The sequence below is a fragment of the Temnothorax longispinosus genome, chromosome 2, assembly GCF_030848805.1.
Source record: "Temnothorax longispinosus isolate EJ_2023e chromosome 2, Tlon_JGU_v1, whole genome shotgun sequence".
Taxonomy (NCBI): domain Eukaryota; kingdom Metazoa; phylum Arthropoda; class Insecta; order Hymenoptera; family Formicidae; genus Temnothorax; species Temnothorax longispinosus.
In genome coordinates, this window is record NC_092359.1 from 20,725,670 (window position 1) to 20,752,565 (window position 26,896).

General features: G+C 39.4%; 2 protein-coding genes across 3 annotated transcripts in view; one reads left to right on the forward strand and one right to left on the reverse strand.

Moving 5' to 3' along the window:
- The window catches only part of LOC139808515 (uncharacterized), a 102,404-nt gene that overhangs the window by 66,962 nt on the left and 8,546 nt on the right, over positions 1 to 26,896 (reverse strand). The window lies entirely within an intron of this gene.
- LOC139808516 (uncharacterized) overlaps positions 1,725 to 26,896 on the forward strand; it is a 333,331-nt gene continuing 308,159 nt past the window's right edge. Inside the window, exons 1-2 of the mRNA XM_071770576.1 lie at positions 1,725 to 2,086; positions 2,271 to 2,317. The gene's annotated coding sequence lies outside the window, so the exon portion shown is untranslated. The remainder of the gene's footprint in view (positions 2,087 to 2,270; positions 2,318 to 26,896) is intronic.

Below are 26,896 nucleotides of genomic sequence, written 5' to 3' on the forward strand. Positions count from 1 at the left end.
CGATCCGTGTCCGCGATACGTAGTGTGACACGGGCTTAATACATGTGCTTCGCGGAATTAGGGCCAATTTCACCAACCACAGTTAGCTTAACCGACGGTTAAAGTTAGAAGGATTGACCAATAGAAATGAATCCACCCTGCTTTCTATTGGTCAATCCTGCTAACTTTAACCGTCGGTTAATGGAGGATTCACACTGCGTCCGATGTTCGACGTACGACGATCCGACATCCAATAAGAAATTTTTGTCTCTAATAATAAATTCTGTTATTGGATGTCGGATCGTCGTACGTCGAACATCGGACGCAATGTGAATCCTCCATAAGCTAACTGTGGTTGGTGAAATTGGCCCTTAGATACGGATGTCGCATTTGATAATAGTGACTTTCTATTACGTTCTTTTGGACAGTTAATTTCGCTTTTCCCAACCGTCAATTTGATTCGCGTCTCGCCGTCTCGCGTCGTGTCGCTTGCGGCTCGACTTCAGAATGAAAAGTGACCGGTGACCGTCGTCCATCGTTTTCGGTTTTCGGAACACGGATAAAGGGATCGAACGGACTCTACATCGAGTGACGCCGCGACGTGTTTAATTAGCGATCACGGTCCCTATTAACGTACGTTTAACCTCATATTTAATCGTGTTTGACAATTTGGCGATCGTAAGAAATAGACACAACGTTTTCATAAGTCGATAATTTAATTGCAGTTAACCAAAATCGCCCTGAATTGATAAAATTGATTACCTAGCCTAATTGATCACCTAATTTGAATCGCCTAATTGATAAAGTAGCGATCGTATTATTTTCGGTTGGCATGTTCCGCGGATATTTCTCTTTGATCTTTGATTTTAATTCATCAATTTATTCCTCTTACGTCGCTTATATTGCAACACGTAAAAGTAATCTCGATGTTATTTATTGTTCAAAGTGCGAAAAGTACAGGTGTAGGAGGAGCAAGTATCTCGCGACAGTCGCGACAATTGCTCTTGACGAGTGAAGTTGGCCGTACGGCCGCGGTCCGCGCGCGCGATTTGCTAAATTCCGCCATGTTAGATTCACTTGTCGCGTCTACCCGGTCTACCTGCGGGCTGCGGGACGTGGGACGTCATCGTCACGGCCGTCACGTAGTCACGTCACGGGCGACAAGCGGATCGTACCTATAGTTCTTCCGCCGTAATTCTTTCGTCGCTGTATAATTAAGGCTGCGTTCGCGCTTTGGGCGCTTTCGTGCCGAAAGCAATCAAAGCGAACGCAGCCTAAGTGTAATGAAGTACGCGCCGCGTCCGTGTCGTGAGATTAATACCGGGGAGTGCCATGCCTTTTTAGTGTCGCGCGATCATAAAAGTAAGAGACGATGTCGTCGATTTTCGCTCGTGAACGTCGTCTCCATGTTATCGTCTATCTGCGGGACAATGGACATCGCGGCACGGGCCCGGGGCCGACGTGGGCCGACGGGCATCGAGCGGATCATGCAGCTTCGTTCGCAGCTTCTTCGTCGTAATTTTTCCGTTGCCGCGTCGCGAGATTAATGCCGGGAGTGCCGTGCCTTTAGTGTCGCGCGATCATAAGCGACGACATCGGTCGATTTTCGTGAACGTCGCGAGTGAAGTGACGCGACGCCACGTTCGTCTACCTGCGGGAGATCGCGGCACGGGTCGATGGACGTGGCGTCGAACGGATCATACAGCTTCTCCGCCGTAATTTTTCCGTTGCGTCGCGAGATTAATGGGTGCGTTCAGCCGATACTCCGCTAGCCTAGCAATCGTGAGCAGTCGCTCGTTTCCTCTCCTTTTAATCCATTGGGTCAAAGGAGAGGAAACGAGCGAAAACGAGCGACTGCTCACGATTGCTAGGCTAGCGGAGTATCGGCTGACCGCACCCAATGCCGGAAGTGTCGTGCAAAGTGTCGAAAATATCGCGCGATCATAAGCGACGCGATCTTATCGTCGATTTTCGTGAACGTCGTCAGTGAGTAGTGAGTGCGCCAACCGGCCAACGGACCAACGCTGCAACGGAGTAGGACCTGGTGAATCGTGGAGAGGAGGAGGAGGCCTGGGGAGGCATCGGGCGACGGCGGAGCAACCGTGGGGTGAGTAGTTAAATTGTTATTCATCTATTACTTTGCTGTCCTGTCAGTCCTGTCAGTCCTGTGACGGAATATCCGCCACTTTCTCAAGTGCGCAACTTTTGATTCGTCCATTACATGATATTCGTTAATTAGATAATATTATCTTGGACACCTACTTTAATGTAAAAATATTTTTATGTTACAGATCAACGCAGGGTTACAACTTACAACTCCGCTGTTGCGCATCGGCCGGTGAGTTATTTTTTATGTATAATGTTTTATTACGCAAATCAGTGTTTTTCCGGTTCCGGTTTATTAAAATTCTTTTTGTGCGATGTGTGTGTGAACATATATCTAATTTTACTCATTTAAGGACTCTTCGCAAAAAAGAAAAATGTAGTTTTGCTGATTAGACTTTCTAAATTAATGTTTATCTTCCTGCGAAATTAAATTTCTTCGTCAATCATGCTTGTTAATAAATGATTCAGGGTCACTGAAATCGACTCACGTCGGATAAAAAGGAACGCCGCGTATTTTGTGACGCGCAGAGAATCGCCATTTCGAGGTTCTATTCACAGCTGCTCTTTTTTCGTCTCACTCATCTTGATCTTTTGTGGCAGCCTGTTTGAAATACAACGCATCGACAATACAGTCACGAGTTGCAATTATTCACGCTGAGCTGAAATGAAGTTGTTAAAAAAAATACCTCAATTGACCAATAAGTACATATTGATAGGCTCTAGAATCCATCCATTTCCGATCCTATTCTTTTCAAGGCAATAGATTATAATATATGCGCAACTTACAGTTTTTTCCGGTTTCGTTTTGTTAAATTTTTCTTGAAATTTTTATTAAATTAAATTATTTACATATGCATACTGCGTGTGCCACTGTAAAGTTGGCACCTCATTTTCAAAAATCGTCTGGATGTATCTTTTCCAGAAGAAACCTTTCCCCAGCTTTTTTTTCTTTATTTTAATGAATTTTTGACTCAATGTCTTCCGTACAGAACCTTGCCAGCTTTTTTTATCCGCGGTTCTATAATACGGGTAATGCTGCTCAATGATATACGAATAGATGCCATTCAATACTTAATAAAGGTTTCGATTTCTGTTTCGGTTTTCTAGCTAACAAAAGTATCGGTATTGCGCAAATTATACAGTTTTTTCGGTTCCGGTTTATTACAATTTTTTTATTTGTATTAAATTAAATTATTTACATATTATCAGCTTTTTATTTAATGATTTACTTTTAATACGTAATTATGATAATTGTATCAATAATTATGTGCAAAGCATTAATGGACTTTAATTTAAAATTATAGATCTATTTTTCACATATGTTTTGTATTTTGACACGTAGTAGTCCTGAGAAATGAGGAGGGGAGGGAAGTCGCTGACCACTTTCATTTACATAAATTACAAAAATATTTTCTATTAGGCTCTAGAATCTATCCATTTCCGAGCCTATTCTTTTCAAGGCAATAGATTATAATATATGCGCAACTTAGTTTTTTCCGGTTCCGTTTTGTTAAAATTTTCTTGAAATTTTTATTAAATTAAATTATTTACATATGCATACTGCGTGTGCCACTGTAAAGTTGGCACCTCATTTTCAAAAATCGTCTGGATGTATCTTCCAGAAGAAACCTTTTCCCCAGCTTTTTTTTCTTTATTTTAATGAATTTTGACTCAATGTATTCCGTACAGTTGCCAGCTTTTTTTATCGCGGTTCTATAGTACGGGTAATGCTCAATGATATACGAATGATGCCATTCAATACTGAATAAAGGTTTCGGTTTTGTTTCGGTTTTCTAGCTAACAAAAGTATCGGAATTGGGCAAATTACAGTCTTTTTCGGTTGATTAAAAAAAATTTTTTTATTTGAAATTTGTATTAGATTAAATTATTTACCATTTAGATTTATATTTAGAATCGGTAACTTTATTTGCCCCAAGGGGCCTTAAAGGGCGTTTTTAAGGAACGTACCCAAATTTTACATATTCTCTATTCCCATAAAAGAAACACCTGGCCATTGTGCGACTTCACAAATTAACACCCACCCTCCCTTTCTCTTTATATATTTCTAGGACCTAGACCGAACGAAAATAGTCTCTGTGAAGTTGGCACCTCACTTTCAAAAATCGAAAGTTTTATCAACAGTTCTATTTGCAACCGCAATAGTTCTACAGTTCCTGATAATTTTTAGAAAGAGTTCCGTTGATTTAGTTAAAAAAAAATGAATTTTGAAAATATGAGGTGCTTAACTTTCCGTAGCTACAACCTCATGTTTCGAAAAAATTAATTTTGAACATGATATTTTTAGTAGATAGTCTATGTTCTCGAAGAGTTCTACAGTTCCTGATAGGTGTCAGCGACAGTTCCGGCCTTTAATTATTTTTAAACAATTTTTTAATTGACCGCCAGCACCTCATCTACGAGAAATACGGGGTGCTGACAATTCTGATCGTTTTCTTCAGAGTTCCCGGCAGTTCTCACATAGTTCCGAGCATTTAAATACGTTTTGACAAGAGTTCCAGCTATTCACTGTTTTTAAACAATTTTTTAATCTGACCGCCAGCACCACATCTACGAGAAATACGGGGTGCTGACAATTCCGATCGTTTTCTTCAGAGTTCCCGGCAGTTCTCACATAGTTCCGAGCATTTAAATACGTTTTGACAAGAGTTCCAGCTATTTACTATTTTTAAACAATTTTTTAATCTGACCGAGCACCTCATCTACGAGAAATACGGGGTGCTGACAATTCTGATCGTTTTCTTCAGAGTTCTTGGCAGTTCTCACATAGTTCCGAGCATTTAAATACGTTTTGACAAGAGTTTCAGCTATTTACTATTTTTTAAACAATTTTTTAATTCGACCGCCAGCATCTCATCTACGAGAAATAACGGGGTGCTGACAATTCTGATCGTTTTCTTCAGAGTTCCCGGCAGTTCTCACATAGTTCCGAGCATTTAAATACGTTTTGACAAGAGTTCCAGCTATTCACTGTTTTTAAACAATTTTTTAATCTGACCGCCAGCACCACATCTACGAGAAATACGGGGTGCTGACAATTCCGATCGTTTTCTTCAGAGTTCCCGGCAGTCTCACATAGTTTCCGAGCATTTAAATACGTTTTGACAAGAGTTCCAGCTATTTACTATTTTTAAACAATTTTTTAATCTGACCGAGCACCTCATCTACGAGAAATACGGGGTGCTGACAATTCTGATCGTTTTCTTCAGAGTTCTTGGCAGTTCTCACATAGTTCCGAGCATTTAAATACGTTTTGACAAGAGTTCCAGCTATTCACTATTTTTAAACATGTTTTTTAATCTGACCGCTCCAGCACCACATCTACGAGAAATACGGGGTGCTGACATTCCGATCGTTTTCTTCGAATTTAATCTCGCTTCTTTCCGGCATTTAAATACGTTTTGACAAGAGTTCCAGCTATTTACTATTTTTAAACAATTTTTTAATCTGACCGCCAGCACCTCATCTACGAGAAATACGGGGTGCTGACAATTCTGATCGTTTTCTTCAGAGTTCTCGCAGTTCTCACATAGTTCCGAGCATTTAAATACGTTTTGACAAGAGTTCCAGCTATTTACTATTTTTAAACAATTTTTTTAATCTGACCGCCAGCACCTCATCTACGAGAAATACGGGGTGCTGACAATTCTGATCGTTTTCTTCAGAGTTCTCGGCAGTTCTCACATAGTTCCGAGCATTTAAATACGTTTTGACAAGAGTTTCAGCTATTTACTAATTTTTAAACAATTTTTTAATTCGACCGCCAGCATCTCATCTACGAGAAATACGGGGTGCTGACAATTCCGATCGTTTTCTTCAGAGTTCCCGGCAGTTCTCACATAGTTCCGAGCATTTAAATACGTTTTGACAAGAGTTCCAGCTATTTACTATTTTTAAACAATTTTTTAATCTGACCGCCAGCACCTCATCTACGAGAAATACGGGGTGCTGACAATTCTCGTAAAATTTTTTTTATTAAGTTCCCGGCAGTTCTCACATAGAAATTAAGCCGAGCCATTTAAATACTTTTTGACAAGCAAGTTTCAGCTATTTACTATTTTTAAACAATTTTTTAATTCTGACCGCCAGCACCTCTCTCTACGCGAGAAATACGGTGTTGCTGACAATTCCGATCGTTTTCTTCAGATTCCCGGCAGTTCTCACATATTTTGACCGAGCATTTAAATCCGTTTTGACAAAGTTCCAGCTTTTACTATTTTTAAACAATTTTTTAATCTGACCGACAGCACCTCATCTATCGAGAAATACGGGGTGCTGACAATTCCGATCGTTTTTCTTCAGAGTTCCCGGCAGTTCTCACATAGTTCCGAGCATTTAAATACGTTTTGACAAGAGTTTCAGCTATTTACTATTTTTAAACAATTTTTTAATTTGACCGCCAGCATCTCATCTACGAGAAAATACGGGGGTGCTGACAATTCCGATCGTTTTCTTCAGAGTTCCCGGCAGTTCTCACATAGTTCCGAGCATTTAAATACGTTTTGACAAGAGTTCCAGCTATTTACTATTTTTAAACAATTTTTAATCTGACCGCCAGCACCTCATCTACGAGAAATACGGGGTGCTGACAATTCCGATCGTTTTCTTCAGAGTTCCCGGCAGTTCTCACATAGTTCCGAGCATTTAAATACGTTTTGACAAGAGTTTCAGCTATTTACTATTTTTAAACAATTTTTTAATCTGACCGCCAGCATCTCATCTACGAGAAATACGGGGTGCTGACAATTCCGATCGTTTTCTTCAGAGTTCCCGGCAGTTCTCACATAGTTCCGAGCATTTAAATACGTTTTGACAAGAGTTCCAGCTATTTACTATTTTTAAACAATTTTTTAATCTGACCGCCAGCACCTCATCTACGAGAAATACGGGGTGCTGACAATTCGATCGTTTTCTTCAGAGTTCCCGGCAGTTCTCACATAGTTCCGAGCATTTAAATACGTTTTTGACAAGAGTTTCAGCTATTTACTATTTTTAAACAATTTTTTAATTCGACCGCCAGCATCTCATCTACGAGAAATACGGGGTGCTGACAATTCCGATCGTTTTCTTCAGAGTTCCCGGCAGTTCTCACATAGTTCCGAGCATTTAAATACGTTTTGACAAGAGTTCCAGCTATTTACTATTTTTAAACAATTTTTTAATTCTGACCGCCAGCACCTCATCTACGAGAAATACGGGGTGCTGACAATTCTGATCGTTTTCTTCAGAGTTCCCGGCAGTTCTCACATAGTTCCGAGCATTTAAATACGTTTTTTGACAAGAGTTCCAGCTATTTACTATTTTTAAACAATTTTTTTAATTCGACCGCCAGCACCTCATCTACGAGAAATACGGGGTGCTGACAATTCCGATCGTTTTCTTCAGAGTTCCCGGCAGTTCTCACATAGTTCCGAGCATTTAAATACGTTTTGACAAGAGTTTCCAGCTATTTACTATTTTTAAACAATTTTTTAATCTGACCGCCAGCACCTCATCTACGAGAAATACGGGGTGCTGACAATTCCGATCGTTTTCTTCAGAGTTCCCGGCAGTTCTCACATAGTTCCGAGCATTTAAATACGTTTTGACAAGAGTTCAGCTATTTACTATTTTTAAACAATTTTTTAATCTGACCGCCAGCACCTCATCTACGAGAAATACGGGGTGCTGACAATTCCGATCGTTTTCTTCAGAGTTCTCGGCAGTTCTCACATAGTTCCGAGCATTTAAATACGTTTTGACAAGAGTTTCAGCTATTTACTATTTTTAAACAATTTTTTAATCGACCGCCAGCATCCTCATCTATGAGAAATACGGGGTGTTGACAATTCCGATCGTTTTCTTCAGAGTTCCTCGGCAGTTCTCACATAGTTCCGAGCATTTAAATACGTTTTGACAAGAGTTCCAGCTATTTACTATTTTTAAACAATTTTTAATCTGACCGCCAGCACCTCATCTACGAGAAATACGGGGTGCTGACAATTCCGATCGTTTTCTTCAGAGTTCCCGGCAGTTCTCACATAGTTCCGAGCATTTAAATACGTTTTGACAAGAGTTCCAGCTATTTACTATTTTTAAACAATTTTTTAATCTGACCGCCAGCACCTCATCTACGAGAAATACGGGGTGCTGACAATTCCGATCGTTTTCTTCAAAGTTCTCGGGAGTTCTCACATAGTTCCGAGCATTAAATACGTTTTGACAAGAGTTCCAAAGAACTCTGAAGAAAACGATCGGAATTGTCAGCACCCCGTATTTCTCGTAGATGAGTGCTGGCGGTCAGATTAAAAAAATTGTTTAAAAATAGTAAATAGCTGGAACCTTGTCAAAACGTATTTCAATGCTCGGAACTATGTGAGAACTGCCGGGAACTCTGAAGAAAACGATCGGAATTGTCAGCACCCCGTATTTCCAGGTGCTGGCGGTCGAATTAAAAAATTGTTTCACCGGCTAACCTGGGGCTAACCATATTCGTGATGTTGTCACTTAGACAGTCCATCGATCTTACATGGCACTTCTAAATTTCACAAACACGTTATACTTTCACAAGTGCAAAGTACGATTATTCCGATCGAATTATTCTGATCGTGACGAGCGCGAAATAAAATTTTACGAGACGGTTTTGTTCGAAAAAATTCGACGGTTGGTTCGACGGGACGCCGCATATTTTTTCGAGAGAAAACGACGTCGCGTTTTACGGCGCTGGTTTTGATTTCTTGCACAGTCTTCTCGTCTTCCCAGTATTTGGCGAACACGAAGCAGTTCAGATTTTCTGTGCTTTCATCTAAATCTGACTGATAGCTTGCGATCATTACATTTTATTTTTTTCGAAATAATATAATTTGACCCAAGTTTATGACCAATGGCAAAAGTGGTTTTCAAAAACTCAAATGATAACTTAAAAAATAGAAATCTACAATAATATCATTTATCTAAATTATTTTAATACACTCTTAAGCATGTGTCGCCAAAAATTGGAGGTACACGTTTGAAATAAAAACCCTACGTAATTACGAGGGACATAATTACCATCAAAAATAGAAGGGAAGATGGTACCTCGAAGTCAGGAAGTACATTACGTATTTCCAATTTTTGGCGATACATGCTTACCGCATAATGTACTCTTAAGCATGTGTCGCCAAAAATTGGAGATACACGTTGAAATAAAAATCCTACGTAATTACGAGGGACATAAGTACCATCAAAAATAGAAGGGAAGATGGTACCTCGAAGTCAGGAAGTACATTACGTACCTACAATTTTTGGCGACACATGCTTAAGAGTTTACATACCTGCATTACTTGTTTCTTCCAGTTTTTTATCAAATAACGGATACATGTTTTGTCGGTGGATGACCACATTATATACACAAAATAAACGATTCTGCTGCTGCTGCTGCTGCTGCTGCTGCTGTATCACTGTCTAATTTGCGAATGTATTCCATGCATTCGCACTGTGACTCCCGGCACGCACCGCGAAATACTCCGCGAATGTCACTGCTTGTGAATATATTCATATTTATGTTAGTTGCGTAAATAATATAACAGTCGTATAAAACGGTGTAAGAATCCTTTGTTCGAGCAACGATATGACACGTCCGCGTCGATGCCACCTAGTGGCTATGCCACTGCTATTCGCGAATGTTTTTTGTTCAACAAATGTCGCGATCATGCATGGTTGACGCCGAGTACCTCGTATACGAGGTACGTATGTAGGAGGTACATTTGTACGAGGTACATATGCACGTACGAGGTATGTATGTACGGGGTACATACGGGAAGCCCCCTAAAAAACTGTACCTCCTAAAAAATTGTACCGTGAATTTATAAGTGCGGTGCCTCCAATCGGTACCTCCTCCTTTATCAGTACCTCGTGTGTATTCCGTACCTTGTGCTATACTGTACCGGGAAAAGTATCTCCTAGCAGTATGTAACTTGAAATGTCATTTCCATTTAGAAATTAGTACCTCGAATTTGGAGATACTACGCGGTACATGCTTAAGAGTGTAATTCTGTGAGGTCTCTGAGATCCCATCCACATTTGTCATCGTAACTTCAGCAAAAATTCAATTTATTTATTTATTTATTTTTTTAATCGATTGAGAATCGATCCATGAATAGGCCCATAATGTATAAAAGTCGATAGAATTAAATCGATGCGTTCCGTTTCACGCATGATGCGCATAATGCATCATTTATCCTTGTTGTTCACCGAACGCACTCCTAAGAGTTTCAAGATATACGAGTAAAAAGAAAAGAATATAGGGGACAAAAGTGCAGAAACGCGAAAAAAGGAAGTTGAGCTGGGGTCTTGGAGACTTCACTGTGTATACCTAGGGTTAACAAGCAGCACTGCGCTGCTGCATTCTCGATGCTGCATAACAAGGAAGAAATTGATATAATTCATATTTTATTTAAAAAACCGTATATATGCAGCACACGGAAAGAATGGTTTTGCTGAAGTGTCTAAAAATTTAGCTGAATACAGATCTAAAAGTAATTTTGTTGGATCATCAAAATAATTATGTAGAACACCTAAACTGATTGCTAAAATGTCAAAATTTTTTACAGCATTATCATATTTTAGCGACTTACTATAATTATTTTGATGGTGCAACAAAATTATTTTTAGATCTGTATCTAGCTAAATTTTTAGATACCTACAGTCGTTTTGGTTCGACCCAACTGGCTAAATTAATATTTTTACATATAATAATAATTTGGCCAGTTGGGTCGAACCAAAACGACTGTTGTTTTGAATTATTTACTGGCGACGGAAGGTACTTGTTTTGTTTTTTAGATACCTACTTCAGCAAAATCGTTCTTTCCGTGTACATATTTTTATCAAGGTCTAAATAATGTTAATATATATCACTAATGTAAAATGTATATAAAATAATTTTTTTATCTGCGAAAGTTGTTGGAATATTATCGAATCATTAGAGAATTATAAAATCTTGAGTTTAAATTTTTCACGATCTAATAAATAAAACTGTACGTATGAATTTACAATCATCCACAGTAGTATTTAAAGGGGTAAAACGTTTTGAAGACTCGACCGTTGAATTTGAGTCTAAGGATGAGAAATCAGTGAAATTTATGGAGAAGAACAGTATGTTATATCAAAAGATTTGTTGTACGTCACCAACAGTAACTATTTTAAGAATAATATATTTTACACATGAGGGAAAAGAGAAAGTTATGATAAATGGATTAATGACGCGTAATGAGTTAATATTTATTTTAAAGTAGATTAGTGTAAAGTAGATTATGGCATTTAAAATTATCATGTGAACATTATTTGTTACACTTTGTGAATCGCTTATTACCTTTTGTGAATTATGGCAGAAAGGATAAAAGGTTTATAGACATATTATAGTTATCTCACGAATCTCACGTGTTGACGCTGAACGACCCTTCTTAAGAGTTCCAAGCTCATTGAAGCATGCGATTATCTATCACTTTAGCCGGGGTGTCGAAGTTGGCCGGCCTTGCAACGTGGGAGAAGCGGACGCGATTTTCGCCACCGTTGCGAATCGAGCCCCGGCGCCGGGTATGCTTGAAACGCAATGCCAGTGCACTACGTTTAACACACATGGATATCCATTTACGAAATAACTTATTACTATTTATTTCTATTTTAATTTGACACGGCTACTAGGGGCAAATCTCGTGGAGACCGTGGACATATTCGGACGTGTTTTTTCCTGAATAATTTTTGAAGATTGCTAATGCAATCAGCGCCGAGATTAGATTGAATCTTTCGAGTCTGTATTTATTATCTTCGACTTGTTCTTGGCCGTTATGTGATCCCGAGGAGGATTAGGTGCCATAAAATTAAAGAAGAAGAAGAAGGCTACTGGGGGCTACGGCACGAGTCTCGTGCGTCAAGAGGCGTAATCGTTTCTATACCCGATAACTGGCTCCTACTCTCGAGGGACCAGCTATGCACTCATTGGGTGTCTCCGTACTAATCGAGTCACCACTCTCGCATCGTGCGTGCACCATCCGAGAACCCGGGCATGAAGATTCATTCTTGACTTTTTCATATTTACTACGTGTTGGAGAGCAAACGGATTGACAACCGAGAGCTCCCTAGATAACCGTGCCCTTTCTTGGCCCCACAACTCACCATGGACAGCGGTACTTGGGCCCGTATCACTACAGGACTTTAGTGGTGCATTCAGATCGCAATTGACGTCGCTTGGTTACTGCAGAGCGCGCCGACTAGTCGACATCAGATCTTGTGATCGAGCCGTACTGAATCAGAACAGCCCCATTGCAACGTTCCAGCAAGACCACTGGGAGGTGGGCGCATGACCTGACTGGGAGAGGCTATATATTCGCGTCACCAGACCAATTGAAGCATGCGATTATCTTTTACTTTAGCCGGGGTGTCGAAGTTGGCTGGCCTTGCAACGTGGGAGAAGCGGACGCGATTCCCGCCACCGCTGCGAGTCGAGCCCCGGCGCCGGGTATGCTTGAAACGCAATGCCAGTGCACTACGTTTGACACACATGGATATCCATTCACGAAATAACTTATTACTATTTGTTTCTATTTTAATTTGACACGGTTACTGGGGGCAAATCTCGTGGAGACCGTGGACATATTCGGACGTGTTTTGTCCTGAATAATTTTTGAAGATTACTAATGCCATCAGCGCCGAGATTAGATTGAATCTTTCGAGTCTGTATTTATTATCTTCGACTTGTTCTTGGCCGTTATGTGATCCCGAGGAGGATTAGGTGCCATAAAATCAAAGAAGATGAAGAAGGCTACTGGGGGCCACGGCACGAGTCTCGTGCGTCAAGAGGCGTAATCGTTTCTATACCCGATAACTGGCTCCTACTCTCAAGGGACCAGCTATGCACTCACTGGGTGTCTCCGTACTAACCGAGTCACCACTCTCGCATCGCTTGCACGTGACCATTCCGAGAACCCGGGCATGAAGATTCATTCTTGACTTTTTCATATTTACTACGTGTTGGAGAGCAAACGGATTGACAGCCGAGAGCTCCCCAGATAACCGTGCCCTTTCTTGGCCCCACAACTCACCATGGACAGCGGTACTTGGGCCCGTATCACTACAGGCCCTTAGTGGCGCATTCAGATCGCCATTGACGTCGCTTGGTTACTGCAGAGCGCGCCGACCAGCCGACATCAGATCTTGCGACCGAGCCGTACTGAATCAGAACAGCCCCATTGCAACGTTCCAGCGAGACCACTGGGAGGTGGGCGCATGACTTGACTGGGAGAGGCTATATATTCGTATCACCAGATCAATTGACTTTAACCCTAGGCCCAAAGGAACTCGTGCAGAGAATCAAAGACCTAAGACAGCCTAACTCGGTCGATACAATACGACAGTGCTCGCACCAGCGCAGTTTTCGAGCCACTCAGATCGCCGGATCCTAACACGGATCCGCTACTTTTTTCGCGCTCCTTTCTGCCACGATTCACAAAAGGTAGTAGCCTTGCCACTGTTAACAACGTGGACGGGAGCGAGGCCGCCGTGGCCAGCGTGATTACCGGTAGTAGGTCCGACGCACGTTGCACGTAACTTTTAACTTTTTAATTCGTCATGATTATTTGTACTTAATGCATTAAATTATGCGTTTTACTCATTGATATTGTTTAACAATAATCTTATCGTTGCTTATTAAAAATGCAACGATAATTTTATCATTGCATCTTTAATACGCGTATATATCGATGCTGTGAGATTTATATCAATATTACTCGTATAAAGCCGGGTACTCACTAGGACGTGCAACGTGCAACGCAACGGTTGCTACAATTTTTTTACAATGTGTTTGTTCCGGAATAAGACGTATTACTAGTGCAGCAACCGTTGCGTTGCACGTTGTACGGTTCTAGTGAGTATCCGGCATAACAAACTCCCTCCGTGATTATATCTCCGATTTAAGATGAGCTTAGTATACTCTCAACGCAAATACGTGTGTTAGAAATTCGCGGTTGACTTATGGCCGCTGGACATTAGTATACTCTGCCTGTTGCGTTTCGCCGCAAAACCTAAGGCCGGGTACTCACTAGGACCGTGCAACGTGCAACGCAACGGTTGCTACAATTTTTTCACAATGTGTTCCGAAATAAGACGTACTCACTAGTTGCAGCAATCGTTGCGTTGCACGTTGCACGGTCTTAGTGAGTACCCGGCATAAGATGGCTAATAGAATGGCTGGCAAAAAATGATGCTGTTGATACATCATTTTTTTTCCATGTATATATTTCCCTTATTACCTGTAGCATAGCGTGACCTTGCGATCTCGTAATATCAGGAATTGAGCGCTAGTCAAGCGAAAAGCATTAGAACTTCTCAACATAAATCGTGTAGATACTCTTCGAAAAGAAGCTGAAACTCTCTAATCAGAACTATCGAATTTTAAAGTAGGAGTGCCAGCTTCACACACCCGTCAGATTATATCCTTTCGCGAATTTTTAGAGCTATGTCAACGACAGGAAAAATAAAATGAAATAATTGAAAGCGATCGGTTCCGATCGGTCAGATTCAGATGAAAGCACAGTAAATCTGAACTGCTTCGTGTTCGCCCCAAATACTAGTAAGACCCCTGTTGAGCTGGCCCCCCCCACCTTGCAGAAATTAAAAAAAAATAGCGCAAAATTACAAGCTATTTGTGAGCTTTTATATCCTGCAGATTAAAATTTTTGAGCTTGTCACACTGAACAGGAATTTAATATTTTTTATGGGGGGCTGAGTCAACGTTTAAAAATAGATATTGAATTGATTTTTACGGCAGAATTAGGAGCTATTTATGAGTTTTCAAAATGATATAGTTTGGATTTTTGATCTCATCCTCTTAACCCCGAAACAACCTTTTAATTGATTCAACTCAAGAGAAAAATGTTGAGAAAAATTTAAATATATCGTATCGCGGATATAATTCGTATAGCGTATAAACTCTAAGAATAAACTTTTAAAATACGCGCATTTTGATTATTGAGCTACAACCCCTTCGCAAGAAAACCATCCCATCTTTCTGGCTTAAGAGAGAACTGTACTTAAAATGAATAAAATTATTTTACGACTAAATATTGTTTACTAAATTCTGAACACTAAAATAAAAAGAAAGAGTACTTCACTCTTGAGACTGTTAGGGATCGGGGGTAGTTTTTCATCAAAGGGCTAGGGTACAAAATCTGAAACTTCATATTTTTGTGATACAAATTATCCTGAATCGAGTTTACAAGTAGCAATTGATTCTGCTGATGAGAACGAGTACTTTACTCTTGAGACTAATAGGACTGAGTTCTATTAGGAGCTGTTTGAAGCAGAAGGGATGAATATATTAAGTTTATTTGTATGGTACAAATTAGTACAAATTCAGTTCTTCAAATTTCTGTATTTAATTTTCTTTTTTTTTTTGTGGTCTTTCTAGCTTAATGCTAAGGTAGCACCGCCACGATTTTCTCCGAAATGGCACAGGATACAAAATTGTTATTAGTGGTACAAAATAGTACAAAATGGGTACTAAATATTCTGATAGGTCCGGTTTGATTCTGCCAATTTGGTCCTGCTAGCTTAGAAGAGGTAGGGAGAGCGGAATCAGCCCGGCGCTGCCGGGGCAATCATGGTAATTACTGGTGAGCATGTTCATTACGGCGCGGGTGTATCCACACCGAGAGGCGCGCCTAGGAGCGGTTAGATTTCGTCTCGGGCCATTGCGCTTCCTTTAGCCTACTTTGCCTCGTCATCGATTCGCAAGACGATAAATCGAGCATATGCCACCTGATTGCTATTCAGGCGCGGTTCGACGACAAGATCGGGCTTGCAAGACGCTTCGCGATGAAACGAGAATTGTTCACGAGGATGTTCTCGATCCGGCGCGGCGCGGCGCGGCGCGCGGTATATCCCAATGCGCGCGCGTGATACGCGAGTAGGAAACGCAATTAATTACTTAATTTAATCTTCTGCATTTTGTGCGTGCGAATCGATTAAGTAATGCAGTTTACACACAGAAAGGACGCTTCCCTAGAGATGCAATGCAACAAAGTACCTATAATAATATAATATAGAGACAGATTCGTACTACCCAATATGTAATATCGGGTATGCGCACATTAATGTAAATTCCATGTAAACGCAACATGTACATAGTATAATACAAGCCGGGTGTGCATTTGCGGCCGTTTCAATCTGGAATGTTGATGCTATCAACAATTACGGGGGAGCGTATATTATATATTTCAGTAAGGTTTAGCGCGCGAATGTAGATATGTACAAATATTTGAGAAATTAGATAAAGGAGAGCGTTTTACGCAAACTGTAACGCCACGAGACGAACGCAACAACGTCTCGTTTCTCTGCAAGGCAATTTGTTGCATTAAGTCCTTAATATCAGCGTCCGCGTTGTGGACACGAGTAATGCACTTCACCTGTGTACGCGTTCGAGTAAATGCGCCGTCCACAATCGCGTCTCAATTACAAGAGTATAACATAATTACCGCGAAACGGCGAAGTTCACATTTGAACGACGTATACCACGCGGAGATATGTCACAGCGCCTGGGTGCCATTCTATTAGTCTTTCATTCTAGCTCGGAGCTATTTGATTCTCGTTTTAATACAGGCAGCGGCGCAACAACGCGGGCGCGACGGCGAATTGGATTTCTCTATGTCCCCTCTTTATCTCCGCGCGCCCGTGTTTTCTCGTATCTTCAAACACGGCCCGTGTCTGCATGTATAATATTGCCGGCACACAAAGAACGTGAAACCTTTGCCCCTATTTCATTCCGCGTAGCCGGCAGTTCACCGCGTCTTTCCGGCGCATAACCCGCATACGATGTGGCACGGTGTTTGCAGTCTCGTACAATTTTGAGATTTTCGAGCCGCTGTATATTATACATACTATACGCTACGTTTTTTTTTTTTAATTTTTGGCAAAAGTTTGAATAAATATTTACACGTCAGAGAATCAATATCGATGCATTTGCATAGAACTAACTTCAAATTACATTTTAATATTAAATACACGTTTGACGTGTCCTCGAATCTAAAAATACATATACGCTTTGTTGTCCCAAAAAGGGAGAAACAAATTTCAAAAACGTCCTCCGGCGGTATTGGTGGCTACTACTAATGGTACCTACAATAATTACACGTCCTTCCGCATTGATTCTGATTAATCGCGTCGGGCGCAATGTTTCAAGTGCCCGCATTTCCCAGTGAATATATCGAAAGGTTCCCGTGTGTTTTGCAGGCTATCAGGCTGGTCGATTGGCCGAAGAAGCTTTGGAAAACTGCCAGCGAGTTCCCGAAGTCGTAAGCTTTGGCTGACCTCGGCTCGTCTATCCTACCGAGATGGATTTTTTTTCTCTCAGAACCTTTGTGCCCCGGGATAAGTAACTTCACGGTTGTATCCATGTGCATTGCTCGCCGATGTGACGGATATTCACACAGGCGCACACACGAACAGCCCGTGCGCACACGGGAGCTTGCATTTTACGAGCCAGCATCCCCCCGAGTGCGTGCGGTGGCATCGTCAGCGTTTCTACCTTGACCGATGAGATCGCCACTAAAACGAATGCATGCTTACAGCGGTTCTCATCAGTATGTCGGATCCGCAGCTGTCCGTGAGCTCTGTCTTACAATTCATGAGTTTCATGACCTCGATAAATGCGAGAGCAACGAAACACGTGAACTCGAGTCTCACGTTTTACATATAACGGTCTCTAGCTATTTCCTGACGTTCATTTCATATGTAAAAAAAATCATGTGGTCCAATAACGTATGTATATAATCCTTGTATATACACATTGTATATACTTGTATATAATACTTGTATATACACGTTGACTTTTTATTATATTATCTCTCTTTCCTAAACTTTGGAAACAAGTCGTTCGTTAAGCTCTCGACGATTGAATCGATCAAAGAGACTTGACAATTACGAAATCGCTTGAAGAGGTGGCCGGATGAAAATGTAACAGTCGCGCTTGGAGATCGTAAGCCCATCGCTGCTTTTCAGAAAATTACATTCCATTCGTAACAGCTTCCACAACGCTTATCGCGAACGGCATTTAAATAAATTTACACAGTCTGTGTTTTCATGAACTGAGAAACGACAGTGCGCCTGAGCGATTCTGAAGGGTATCTGCGAGAGGATGCTTTAGATAACTTTTAATTGGGATGAACATAAATTTTCCTGCGCCAGAAACACTCTCGCGAGCTTTATTGTAACGCTGAAGAGCTTACGATGATATTCGTCATTTAAAGTGATAGAAAATGTTTCTGAATGGACAACGGCATGATGGGATGACGTTCTTTCTATGACGCTCGCGGATGAACTTTATTTTACAATTAACAAGAGCACCAGTGTTCATGATCGATAATAAAAATGGCAAATTGACACATTCTCACATTTATGATATCTCTTCATATAAATGTTACATGTTGCACAAAATGCGCGTCGCTATGGGTCAACGGTTTCATTCTCGAATTTCTACGTCAGCCCTGTTCGCTTGGGTGCGATTATTTGCATAACACAATGGACATTTCGGTATTGACACTGCGCAGTTTCTATTAGCGCGAGCAATATTTGAAATTGCGGAGCGCGAGCGCCTGAGTTTTGTTCGGATGTCGGATTGATCCGATTTGCGTATCCCACCGATATGGACAGCCTAGTTTTTAAAAATACCCGACATTTCCCGTTGTCAGGAAAGACTCGGGTTTTTTGTCGGTCGGTCGTAAAATGTATGTCGAATGAAAAAGAAGATCGACGAGTTAACATGTCGAGTTAGCAATCTAAACGGAACGCCGGTGTTTTGATGCAAAACGACAAATTAATTACAAGTTCGTAACGAAGCGGTCGATAACTACGAATTAATATCCAACAAGCAACACGGAACAACAAAAATACACAAATGCAAATTGCAACAGCGCGCTAGAGATTGTAATTGGGCGTTATGCTATGACTTCTTCGCAAAGTTGGATTGAAATTTTATGAATTATGACATTATTATTCAATATTATTTGCATTCGCGAGTTTTTCTCCTTCCTTCAATTAGAATTTTTAAGTATGTATGAGGCCTGTAACAGAGTTCAATATATCGCTGCAAATTTATGCAGAAGCTAATATACTTCCCATTAAATTAATATAATAAACGAACAGCAACGATATGTCAATAATGAAATTTGGATATTTTCCGAGCTAAAGTAATAATCATCCTCCGTGATTCATGAAATCGTTATGCGTAATATTGCCACTCAATTAATGTCAGTATCAAATTCTATTTTCGCGATATCCGGTTCGGTGTTGTATGCAGGATGCACGCCATATCCTTCAATTACAGATACAATTTTTTCTTCCGCTTGACCCCTTCATACATTCTAACTGCTTATGCGCGATGGACGTTTCCTCTCTTTCATCTGTATATATACGTATTTCGATACTAACTTACAATATTGTCAATCTCCAGATGAATATGTCGGAGTAACATATGTTACCTTCAGCTCTTTGTTCTCGCTAAGAAAGTAGCGAACGGTCTATCAATAATTTCTCTTTATTAGGGACTCATTATAAACTATTCCGAACAGGCTCCATCGATAGAAGTTAGTATATAATTGCGGACATATATCGCTACCCCGCGTAATGTACCTGCTGCATAATACACTCTCAACACGCCTAAACTAATTTCAAACTGTAATAAAAGTACGCGTGGCTTATACATACATGCGGGACGTATGCCATAAACCATTAACGGTAATGATATTGTTCTTGCAACGCAGGCACTAATGTTAACGATAACGAGCTGGCGCGTAACTATATCATATTTATAACTTGACTTATTAAAACGAATAATGAGAATGGCGATTGTTCAACAGGTATTGTAATGGCTGGGTAAAATGTTAGGTAATTATGCGTTTCCTGCAAAGATATTGATGGACGCGAGGAGAAAAATATAGGTATACGGCAACATCTGAATGTTTGTATTGATGTTTCTAATGATTTGATTAGATAATAGGAAGAGACGACAACAGTCTAATAATCTCAGGCTTAATTCCATTACGAGATCGCATCGTGGAGTTAATGAATTAATTCAACTAATGGACGCAAAGTACGTTAATGAATTGCGTAATGTACAATGTTGTGATTGAGATTAGAATACACGTAATAGTAGTGTGTCAATGACTTTGAAGTTTGCAACGTTGCTAAACAACGAAAATAAAAATCTTTTAGATTCTGTTAACAGCCAATTTTTTATACATAATTTTATAAAAAAAAAAACGAAAAGAAAGAATAATATACAGTTTTTAATTACTTAACACCCCCAAACTACCCCTAAACTGTGGATAAAAGTAAAAAAAATAAATAAAAAAAATAAATTAATATCTTCTGTGTTTACGCGATTCTCCGAAATTTTTTTGCTTTAAAAATTAACAATCTCTCTCAAAAGAAACCTCCATCAGTTTGGAGTACTTCCGAGAGGGGGAACCTCCCCTAACAGAGGAATGAAGTGTTTAAAAATTTCTATCTCCCGTGTTTACGCTATTCTCCGAAATTTTTTTGTTTTAAAAATTAACAATCACTCTCAAAAGAAACCACCATCAGTTTGGAATACTTTCGAGAGGGGGAACCTCCTCTAACAGAGGGATGATAAGTTTGAGAATTTTATATCTCCCGTGTTTACGCGATTCTCCGAAATTTTTTTGTTTTAGAAATTAACAATTCCTCTCAGAAGAAACCTCCATCAGTTTGGAGTACTTCCGAGAGGGGGAACCTCCCCTAACAGAGGGATGAAGTGTTTAAAAATTTTCTATCTCCCGTATTTGGTCGATTTTCCAAACTGATGGTGGTTTCTTTTGAGAGTGATTGTTAATTTTTAAAACAAAAAAATTTCGGAAAATCGCGTAAACACGGGAGATAGAAATTTTTAAACACTTCATCCCTCTGTTAGGGGAAGTTCCCCCTCTCGGAAGTACTCCAAACTGATGGAGGTTTCTTCTGAGAGGGATTGTTAATTTTTAAAACAAAAAAATTTCGGAGAATCGCGTAAATACGGGAGACAGAAATTTTTAAACACTTCATCCTTCTGTTAGGGGAGGTTCCCCCTCTCGGAAGTACTCCAAACTGATGGAGGTTTCTTTTGAGAGGGATTGTTAATTTTTAAAGCAAAAAAATTTCGGAGAATCGCGTAAACACAGAAGATATTAATTTTTTTTACTTTTATCCACAGTTTAGGGGTAGTTTGGGGGTGTTAAGTAATTAAAAACTGTATATTATTCTTTCTTTTTGTTTTTTTTGATAAAATTATGTATAAAAAATTGGCTGTTAACAGAATCTAAAAGATTTTTATTTTTGTTGCTTAGCAACGTTGCAAACTTCAAAGTCCGCGCGATATGTATGCAAAATGCAACAACGTACTTCTCGACACTTTTGTATAGCCTATTGATCGCGTTTGGTCCTTATAGAAGCGTTATATGCAATCTTTTGTTGTAGATATTTTCGTTAAACTGTATTTGGTGTGTCGAATTATTAAATAAAAATTTGATAAAAATTAACATATGAAATAAAGAAGACAAAATCCGAGACTAAGAAATGACAAACGTCTTTTACCATTCTGTGGGTATTACGAATTGCAAAATACCATGCATACCGAATTAAGATGTATAATTCGCTGTACATCCGTTTTTCCATTACCCACACGAATGACATTTCGCATTATATGCACGCGGAACACATTATTCGGCGTGTTACAGTTACCCTCATAATTATTGCAAATCTAATTGGAGCTAAATTTTAATGCGGATTCAACACGATTTCCCGTTCGGGCGTGGCTCACACCAGGCGATAATTCACGCCGAAAATCGATCTCCGGTCGGAGGGTATATCGGTCGCGGATTAACAGAGTCTAGCCGCTAAATTACACGACGTGGAATCCGGATCTACGTGGATATCGGTATGCGACAATTACGTTGTACGATTTCTCGCGTGTTTTCGCGCAGGTAGCCGTGGCGACAGTCGTGTATATCGCTGTATATCTCTTATACCTGGCCGCGCGTGTCTGACCGTACCCGCCCGGCCACCCGGTGGTCGCCTTTTCCGCGGGCTACCTCGCGCGCCGTTTGATTAACACAGCCGAGAGTGTGGACGGCGTGGTTTCGGCATGCTGCACGTGACATTACGGGTATACCATCCATTATTCTCTCCTCTCTTCACCCTTCACTTCGTGATTCTCTCAGTGTCGCGCTTAAATAGATTCACGCACCCGCGCTCACAGGCTCCGCCCTGCTCTCGTCGAGCCTCCTCTCCCTCTCTCTCATATGTATTTCCTTCCGCGCTACTAAATCATCAAGTTGGCAGCGCGGCGATAGTGTTACTTAACATGCTGCTTGCAGTCTCAAGTTGTACCGCGTGTCGAGTTATTGAATTTCCAATTATTCAGGCATTCGAGTGGTGAAAACTCGTCGCGATATATGTATCGGGCGACGCTGACGTTATTCTCACGCGCGTAAATCTCTAGCAGAACATTTTGCATTAAAATTCCCACATGTTGCTGTCTTACCTAGTTAACGCCCCGTCTAGTTTTTCAGAAAAACTCCTCCGTATACTTGCGGTGTGTAACGACAGAACTGTTTTCAGTCGGAAAACTTTGTGATAAGAAGTAAACAGGTCGATAACCTTGATATATTGAGCTTTTAGAGAGAGTTAACGTACGGTCGTTATTGGAACACGCAACATTAATTAGCATACTAATTGTCATCCAAGTGATATTTGATTGATTTACTTTGATTGACGATTGATTAATGATTTTTTCATGCCGTTTATAAAGTATCATATTTTTAAGAATGTATATATTCAGACCCGAGATATTCCACTCAACCCACCCGAATAAATCAAGACTATCCTTTGTACATGTATAGTTACTTGTTATATCATTTATCTGGCCACTTCGCCAGTGTCACATATAGGTGTGGGGATAATGACACAAACGGCGAGGACAAAGGGAAAAAAGATAAGAGGCGACTCGAAAAATAACGAAGTATCCGCCGAGGAGCAGAGAAAGTAAACGACCCTTGGCGCTTGCGGTGGCGCTCTTTTGATTTTGATGGATCGCCCTTTTCTCATGACGTTCTCCCCAGCTTTCTTCCTTCCTTCGGCACTTCCTTCCTTCCTTTATCCCTCGCAAGCTCGCTAGTGTGAAGTAAATACTTTGTCTGACGATGATGGACGCGAAATCGTTAAAGCCTTAGGTTCTTAAATCTTGAATTGACTACAAAATATGAAAAAGCTCTTTTGATTCGCATCAAACATCAAGTTATGGATTTTTATTTTCTGTTTTCGGCCATTACTCATATTTAATATAATTTACACGTAATATCAATTACAGATTTAAGATACGGGAGAAGTAATTGTGGACTATCAATGTCTAGAAAGATACTTTTAAATCAAGTTTTAAATACACGTCGCCATTTTTCAAATCATAATAAGTACATATTAAAAATTATAATAGGTACATAAAAAAACATATTTTATCGAAACTTCTTGAAATTAAGGATGTCCTGGATGTCATTTTATCCTCGTACTTTCGAGTGTATTTCGAAAATATTTGACAAAGCTGTCGAATAACCATATTTCATACAAATACAGATATATCCATCGGCTATCATTAACCGGATCAACGTAAACATATAATGAACCAATGACATATTTCATCATCAGGTTGAACAACATCAAAGAAGAACAGAATTGATTTAAATAGTATGATAATTGCGTGGAAAATGGCTTTAACGATTATTTAAAATAAGTAAATTATCAGTAAAATGAGATGTAATGTAATGTGTACGATAAATGTGAAATATAGAATGTCATATAAATTTAATTAATGCAGAAGCTCTCTCTCATCTTTTGCAAACAGATAATTCAGGTATTGATCTTTCTTCTACTGATACACGTATCATAATTGCCATATTTTATTTTTCACAAAAGTTTTAGAAAATTAGAAGATTTTAAACCTTCTTTTTCTTTTAGCTACTCTTCAAGTTATTAAAAGCTTACGAAATTTTTCTACTAGAGAAGTGAAGAAACGAGTTATTGCAACTAAATTATTTTCCAAGTACATAATCCCAATTGAAGTTATGTTCCGTACGTTATATGTACAGCCGCAGCATCAAAATGAGATTTGCAATATTGAATGTCGATACAGCAATAATAGCCTGTGGCTTAGATCTCACGTGCATTATATAGCCTCAAGTAAATACGCAGCCTATAAACTAGTCGGCATAGTCAGATCTAATTTGTTACATAACCACTCAGCTCCACCCAACACTTAATCGAACTGACAACCGAGTCAGCTGTCGCGAATTAATTTGCCTTGCAAGTGTCAAGAACAGACCGACAGATATCATCATTCTGGCTCTATTTATTGGAAGTATTCCTAAATTGTTTTTTACTTAAACTCTTTTATTAGAAGTCTGGTTTCTCTTATAAGCGATAAATAATGAATTAATTAATATAATATAAATTATACTACAGAAATATAAATCATACATTTAAAATATATGTAATGATCAAAGTATAAAACATGGAAATATTTTATTGACATAAAACATAAAATATAATATTCATCGCGTTATATGTTTCACGAAGGTATTGCTCCAGAAAATTTGAGAAGGAGTCGAGAAGGAGCACACTCAGAGAGGGGCATTGTCGCTTCGTCGCTATTACGTCGCACAGAATTCTAATAATCTCGTTGGTTGTTCCGCTTAACAAATGAACAGAGTCGTTCTCATTATCTTCAGCAGTACAGTTTCGAGAAAATCACTTCCACGCAATTTCGTAACAATCTGAGCTGCGGTATTCAGCAGCGAGCTCCCAGTATTGCTTTAATGACATTCTTTGGCGTGGAGAACTGCTCGCGAGAATTGTTGAAGAGAGACATATAGATCGGACGAGAGCGATCTCGAAAAGTAATGAACAACCATGCGTCGACAATCGTCGACAGAGAGTGAGAGAGAGATATAGAGAGAACGGTACTTTAAAGGGTTGTTGAGGCATTCTACGGTCACCACAAATATTACGGTCCAACCAGTAGATCCGCCCTTGTGAAAGTGCAAGTCGAATTTGCGGCTGGGATTTGCTCGTCAGATCGCAGCTCTCGTGTCGGGTAGGCCGCGCGAATACCGCAAAGCAGACATTCTGTACATTCCGAAACTGTAATATTACACTTGTTGTCTGAAGAGTTTTGCCCTTCAGAATTAATTATATACCGGAAGGAGACGAATATACGTAGACGAATATGAGAAACTATTAAAAAATGTTGCAACTTTTAATATTTATTTAGACATCGAGGTTTTCGTAAATTCTGAAATTCTCTCTGGCGACTTTGTCTATATTTTCAAACAGTTAAATCACTGAAGAAGACAGCTTTCGACAGTTCGCCATAAAGGCTTTTAAAAAATAAGTTTGGTTTAATATAAGAAAACATTATTAAATGTATTATAGATGTATAGAATAGTTTTTCAAATTTATTCCGAAATACGTAATTGTTTTTGCAGTAAACTTGCTAGAGAAGCAACTGGTGCGCAAATTTGTGATATTAAAGCGATATGTATGCGATATACTGAGATTGTGCTTGTGTATATGAATATACCAAAAATATCATTCCAAAGTAATTACGCTCTGAGTTGTTGCATTAATTAAAGTCACAGATTATACGCGGGATAATATCATATTTACGTGCGTATCGTAAAAATCCTTTGCAAGATTTTAATTGCACTAAAATTGCATCGTGCTGCAAGCACCACAGTTTCACTGCTGAACACGGATTAAATAACAACGACTAAAATATGAATGATTGTCGTCGCTTTATAATATCATGATTTATCTCATGTCTGACATTTACAGGGCGATATTATTTTTGGACGTCGAGTCCGCATAATTAAAGTGCGGGGATTTTTTTTTATAGAAAAACATATATCAGGATTTTTGCATCATATTTTTCATGTCACCAATGCGGTGCTCGGTCATTTTTTGTGAGTTCACATTTATTTGCCGATACAGTTTTAATGCACGAGAGATACGGTACTTCCAACGCATGTGGCGCGTAACAGCTTTTAGCGGTGACGGATGAACGATTGTAAGTCTGCGGAAACGTATTTTCCAGAAAATATGGATTAAACGCGAACCAACTCGGCGAAAGCATATTGCTATCTTTTCGAAGAAGAGAGTATCAAAAAATCGATTGGATACTATCGTGTAACACTCGTGCGCGAACATATTGTGAACATGTAAAATCCTCGATAAAATCAATTGTGAGATTGAAGGATAAAAATGTTTTATATTGGTTCGTAATAGTTCGTATATCACATTGTAAAATCCGTAAAAAAAATTTTTTTTTAAATTGATGCCATGGAGATTCTCATTGCGTAAAAGGAGTCTCGGGGGAGATTGCGTTAACGCGCGGAGAGCTGACATCTTAATAAAAATTCAAGTATATTCAAATATAATTTTAAGTGCGAACTCTCTCGCTGTTACGTACAAAAGTCAAGTAATGAGAAATGCAAATTGCTATATGAGATGCGTATCCGTTATAGTTTAATATATTATTAGAATTAATATCTATAATATTTTTAATTTTAATATATAGAATTCTTTCCGTATAGCTATTTATTAATACTTTCCTAATATACGTCGTTTAGAATGTAGAAATGCAAATAGCTATATGAGATGCGTATCCGTTATAGTTTAATATAGATATTATTAGAATTAATATCTATAATATTTTTAATTTTAATACATAGAATTCTTTCCG